Source organism: Clarias gariepinus, chromosome 25 (genome assembly GCF_024256425.1).
Source record: "Clarias gariepinus isolate MV-2021 ecotype Netherlands chromosome 25, CGAR_prim_01v2, whole genome shotgun sequence".
NCBI lineage: Eukaryota > Metazoa > Chordata > Actinopteri > Siluriformes > Clariidae > Clarias > Clarias gariepinus.
In genome coordinates, this window is record NC_071124.1 from 7970937 (window position 1) to 7977837 (window position 6901).

Sequence of the window (6901 nt, forward strand, 5' to 3'; positions counted from 1 at the left end):
TTCCAACAGGCATGTGATTCCAGGAATGTGCCACCTGTTGTGTCATACCCTGTACGACAAAGTCCGTTTCAATTACAGGAGCCCTTGTTGTTGCTGCTGACATAACAGCAAATGAATGTACAGTACACACACACACACACACACACTCACAGAAACAAGAGAATAGCTATGTTTAACTAAACACTCCGTGATCATGTTAGCGCTACAAACCTCACATGTTTTCCTGTCATTAAAGTCTAATGACATGTTATTAAAATCACACTGGGTTCCTGCACCAGCATTTGTGCAGGAACTTGTTGAAATGTCATCACTTGTTTCTGCCTGGAGAGCTTCTTTTTCTCTCTCTCTCTTACTTGGTCCTCTCTATTTTTACTTGGTGTGTAATAAATATGATTCGTCACAGTTTTTATATTCCTTGCTAACGAACTCTGTAAATACATGAAGGACATCTCAATAAAAATGCCCATCTAAACAATGCAATGAAGTGTACACAGTGAGGAAACATGGCCAGTCTGTTCCTATTATTCTGATGTATCAAACCCACCCCGCTAGCACAACAGCAATGCTTTGAAAAGCCTCGCCGCAAGTCGATTGTGATTTATTTCATGTTTGAGTGTGAGTCAGAGGACTTGCTTTCCTCTGCCAGTCCAAAGCTGTGGTTCTGACGGTGTTTACAGCTCATTTTTGGACAGCTCGATGTAAAGCTGTTCAAGATCTTCAGGAGCCCATGTCATGGAGAACACTCGGGATAGAAACCAAGCATGCTGTGGACTTAAAGGCAAAAATCTACTCATCTAATACAGTATGTTAATGTGGGAAAGATGATTACGTTACGCTGAATATTGCAGGAGGAAGAATATCAGTTCTAGTTTCTAGGATCTATTCTACAGTAAATTGATGATTTCCTACCATGTGTTTCTGATAAAAGTTGCAATGTCACGGCTTATAATGTCTCAGACGAGTTTGTCCTGCGGAATTGTAACGCTCAGATGTTACCCAGAGCCTGAACCTTAACCACGAGGAATGCCATGAACCGATTTTGGAGGCTTTCCTTTTACGTTACAGATGAAGTGCTTGAGAGAAAGGGATGCCGCAAAGAAAGATGAACTAAATAAGAAAAAGGCAGGAAGCTGAAAATGTGCTAAGAGAATAAAAAGGAAAACGGCTGAGGCGGAGAAGGACACAAGGGAAAATAGACAAAACATGTCTGGGGTTCTGGGCCTTAACTTGGCACAAGGGGTTTGTGGGCAAAGTCAAGTAATTAAAAACATACAAAGACACTGCACAGCGAAACATAAACAGAGCTGGAGCATTGTTAGACCTGCAAGGTAGCCAAAGTAACCCTTTTAGTCGAGGTTGTTTGAATATGAGTGCGCAGTTTTTGTTAAAGTTTTTTTTTTTTTTTTAAACGCTGGTTCTAAACCTTTTTTGAAGGCTTTCTTTGAACCGAAGACCAAAAATACATCATTTAAACTATAGAGATTAATGAATTACAAAATAAATAAATAAATAAATAAAAATAAAAAAACGTGTAGTTTCAAGTAAGCGCTTTGAAAAGTAGCTGGCAAGAGTCAGAAAAATAACTGATTAGCGAGAAATTCCGCTCCAGTGCCTCACCTTGGGTTACAGCTATGTTTGAGTCAGCCCCGTTTCAAAACAGCTACATTATGCTGTTAGATATTTTATTTTCAGAATGCTAAATGTCAAATCTTGGCCTTGTGACTGCAAGGAACTCTTATGCTAATATCAAAATGTGTTAGCATTCATATTTAAGGCACTCTTTAAAATTTCCCCTACTTCTGAACTCTACGGGGAAATGCATATGTACATATCATGCTTAGTTGTTTTTTTTTTTTTCTTTCTTTCTCTTTTTTCTTTTCGCTGTTAAACAGAAAGTAACCTTTTAGTGTGTCAGGCCCCGGGGTATCCATTCAATCTACCACTAGGTTCCATATCTACCTCTCCCGCACTCTTTTGCATCGTCTCTCTTTCTCACCTGCGGGAAAAAAAAGAACAAAACAAGCAGGAGGAATGTTTATTAACACCTCTGCTGGCTCACTTGGCCCCGCTGGGCTGACCTGATTATCGCCTGTCTGTAATTACACTGAAACCAGAGGTGTGCTGTTCATGGGGGGCCCGATGATTAGGGAAAGACGAGGCGCTCTTGCTGTCTACCCAGGAGCCTCTGCGAGTATTAATACGATGTGATAGAGGCCTGTTGTTTTTCCGGCCTTTGTTCTGAGGTACATATGGTTGTAAGGTGGAAGATACCATAGGCTATGAATTTGTTGTGATTTGGAAAGAGGAAGAGAGAGGGGTACGGTTAGGCAAAGGGAGCAATTGTGGTAGACTTTGTTTGGGGGGGATTCTGTGCGTTCAATTGTTGTGAGTTGCTTTCTCTTTGTTTATGCCTTGTGTGGGAAAAAAAAGAAGATGCAGGAAGATGTATTTTGACACTGCGGAATGTTCTTCATAGTAGGAACAAAAGTTTGTTCTAGGACTAAATTAGTTGTGAAGAGTGTACAGTTTAAGTATGAGCAGCTGTTAACCTCACAGTGAGATTATGGAATTGAAGTACATCCTATAACTTTTGTTTGTATACTGTATAGATTTATGCAAAGATATAACTGTCAAAAAAAAAAAAAAAAGAATTTCAGTACATTCAGTTCAGTAAACACAGAACAGGAATGTTCATTTTTTTACTCTGATCCGATTACAGTATATTGTTAATTATGTCATTAAGACCAATGTGTGTGCACTGTGCTCTTGTCCCGTCCCGTCCCGTACCGTCCCATCCCATCCCATCCCGGACCTATGTGTAACTGCTTTTGTGAGAGCACTCGCCACTCTGACCACAAGTACAGATAGGTGCTGCCATCTACTGACCACTGGACAGAGATCTTACACTGATATTACACCTCAAATTCCCACTGATTAGTCCTGCATCATCGATTCTTCACTGACCTTCAGGAACCGGTGTTGGAGAGGATCTGAAGCCTATCCTATCCTATCCTATCCTATTCTATTCTATCCTGGGAATGCAATCTTTTAAACAGGGCGATATTTCAGCTGATTTCAGTACATCTTGCAAGTTACATAGAGTGTAATACAAGTACATAAATGACTCTGTTATTCATGTATTTGACAACTTTGATGAACAAGCTGGTGTACAGTCTTGAATTTTCCTACAAAAAGCCTCAACCACCATGGGCCAATGAATTATTATTATTATTATTATTATTATTATTATTATTATTGGCGTCAACAGTGGAAAGGCCTTTTTAAAAACTATATGGTACTTATTATGTTCAGGTACACAATCTGGTTGCTGACCAAAGCCATGTGACCAAAGGGAAGTGTTGTTCACAGTAACTGTGTTTCTCTGCCTATTCTGGTATTGACTCAAATTAGACTGTTGAATTCTTCATTCTGTTTCAGAATAAGAATTTGATTTTATTTTATTAATTTTCTATAAAATCGTTTAAAAAATTTTTTAATTCCTTTACATAATCTAGACCTAAGCATTTGTTTTATTATAAGGAGGCCCTGTAAGGAGATGTTAAGTTAACATTTATGGAAAGTGTCTCCAGTGACAATGCATTGTAACAATCAGTATGTTTTCCACTTCAGACCATCCGTTATCTATACTGTATGTATACCACTTATATCAAGAATGGTCTAGGAGGGGCCTGGAGCCTACATACAGTATATCCCAGAAAACGTTTACACCTTTGATATGGTGCCCACCCATTGTGGGACAGAAGCACCCACACATTCAATCACACACCAAATTTGGAAATGCCAGTTAACCAAGATTGCATGTCACTAGACTGTAGGAGAAGACCAAAGTACTTGGAGGAAACCCACAATGCATTGGTAGAACGTGCAAACTTCAAGCACACACAGCTAACCATTAAGCCACAATGCCACTTAGCCACCTACAGTTCACATTTACACATTATTACATATTGTATTAAATGCAACTGTATTAATGCAACTGTGGCACACACAATTCTTGGCTAGTTGCTGTAGTATAACAAGAATAAAACACTTTCTTGTTGTTGATTATTTTCCTATGAGAGGACACACCTTCATGTTTTATTCATTACTTTTTGTCTCTCTAGACTTATTAGAAAAGATGTGTGGGATGAGCTAAAACTATTATTTTTCCATTAGCTTTGTACTGGTTGCACTTCTGATCTAATACATCAGAATGTAACCAGGCTAGTCCTTTGATGGCTGCATTAAACTGAATTTCCTCAGCCATGCATTACATGCCTGTAAAGCTGTTTGGAAAAGAGTGAAGGGAGAAGATGTGACAATCAGAGCAGTCCTCCTCCTGCTCCGTTAATGCTTCTTATAAAGTGAGCTTAAGTGTAAAATGCTCATTTATAACAAACACATAAACATTGGGCTTCCAACTACAAATCTGTGAATCTTCCAGTGTTTCAAAAGAAGTATTCTTTTGCTGGTAATTCAACTTATTTCAAAGCATTGCTCGAAATAAATAAACCAGTAGTGCTTGTACAAGTGATGGATGACAGTTTCCATTCGCTACCTTCACATCATCTTTTTTCATTGTTGTGTGTTTACATAATTCATACACTTGCTAAGAGAAACTGACTTGTTTGTGCATTTACATAAGCGTGTGACTCATTAGCCTGTATTAGCTCAGCTCAGTGGAAATAAATTCATTTCTTTATGAAAAAATGACTCCATCAGGAAAAATAAACAGCTCCATCAGGAAGCCATATGTAGATCCAGTTTGATACATATGTGAGTCATTGATGGGGCGTCAGACACAAACACAGCAAATCTCACGTTATTTCAATTGTGTCACCGTGTCATTTTGGTCATTTTTGGTGGACTGTAACGTACAGCAATATCAACCTACGTATACTCGGTGGCAAATTAAAGGAAAAACAATGGGGGCAATGGTGGCCCAGGCAGTTGAGGCTCTGGGTTGCTAATCGGTTGGTAGGGGGTTCAATCCCAACAGATTGCCACTGTTGGCTCCTTGGGCAAGACCCTTAACCCTATGCCGCATACAACTAAGCTACTGCATGCCCTGCTGGTCCCAAGTCTGATTAGAAAATGGGAGGGTTGTGACAGAAAGGGCATCTGGAGTGAAACCTGTGCCAGAGCTTGTGGATCAAATTATACAATGTCCAATGACCCCTAGGAAAAGGGGACAAAGGGAATAAAAAGTAAATCCTCTTGGTACGACTTTGGAGGAGTGTAAAGAAAACAACCTTTAACTGTACTAAACACCATTTTTTTTAAAAATATTCTCACAATTGGTGTTTTGATGAAGGTTATGATGATGACAATGATAACTGATGTCTAACACATTCCTCCAGAAACTTCCATCGGTCCTCAACTGGGCTGAGATCTGGTAACTATGAATGTCATTGCACACAGCAATATATATATATATATATATATATATATATATATATATATATATATATATATACACAGTATATCAAATCTTCTTATGAAACTATTTAGTGACACTAAATAGTCATCCTGGAAGAAACCATGGCCATCATCAGGAGGGAAAATTTTCATTATAGGATCAAGGTGATTGGTCAAAGGGAGTGCAGTATTGATTCGCAGTGAAGCTTCCCTCTAAGTGAGTCAAACCTTGCCAGGAAAAAGGCAGACCCTACAGTCAAACTTATACAACAGATAAGCAGTTATGATATAAACATGGACCTGCTGTCAGGTTCCTTTAAGTTAAGTGTAACAAAAAACTAGTACTAGTATTGTCTTACAGTTATTTCTACGGGATAATGTTGATATAAATGATTGGTTGATCATTGATCTAATGAATGGTTGATTCATGAAAATGAAAATGATTTTTTTTTTTTCATTTGTACCAGCTTATTTGCGGTTAAACATCTTTAAAGAAACAATTTATTGCCTTTAAAAGGCTAAATTGATTCAGTGTGCATGTAAAAAAAAAAAACATGAGTAAATGTTTTTTTTTTTGGTCTTTTTTTTCTATTTTTCCACTTGTCTGGGTTTAATCAAGACAATTAACTTTTTCCTTCTAATGTGGCCTCATAGAAGAAAACACCTTCCTCGACTTGTTGCTAAGCTCTGTTATGATCTGGGGGGAGGGGCTCTGGAGTATCTTATTTGCATAAACACTGAAACAGTATGATTGAAAGAGGAGTAAAACAGAATTAGTCTAAAGTGTAAAAAAAAAACCATTTCAGGTAGAGCATTAATTTTCACGCATTAAAGGAGCCTGTTTCAACTCATTTAAGATATAAAAAAAATATGGGACCTTTAAAACTGAACTGTAAATAATAAAATAATAAAAAGATAATATTAAGATAATAAAGAGTCTGACTAAAGTACAGTATACATTGCATCACAGTGGATGGATTTGAGATGTAGAGGCCAGAGGTATTTTGGATTATTGTGAGACCAAGTGAAACAGCACCACCAATGGTTGTAAGAAGAATCAATGTAATTGTATGAAGAAGGCAGGCTGGGGCTGATTCATTTCTAGCCCAGACTGTAGATTCTTACAGGCCATGAGTGTGTCAAGGCTTCACACAGACACAATTTACTTTATTTACAACATTAAAAACTAATAATTTCATGATCTGCAGTATTAGCCTGGTAGCCTTATGTTCCCACTCAGCTCTGCACTCAACTTAGTTACAAATACAGAATAAACATTTCACTTTTCCTGTCTCACTCTCCATATTTCTTCTCCTGGTGATAGGCTATTTCCTCTCATTGTATTTCTCCACCCTGTGTCCTTCTCTGTTCTACACTCGTTTCGTCTCCGCTCCCACCTGCTAATCATTTTTATCTTCACAGACCCTTGCCAGCGCTGGGTGCAACGCTAACTCTCGAAACAAGGCTTAATGAAAGCAAAATA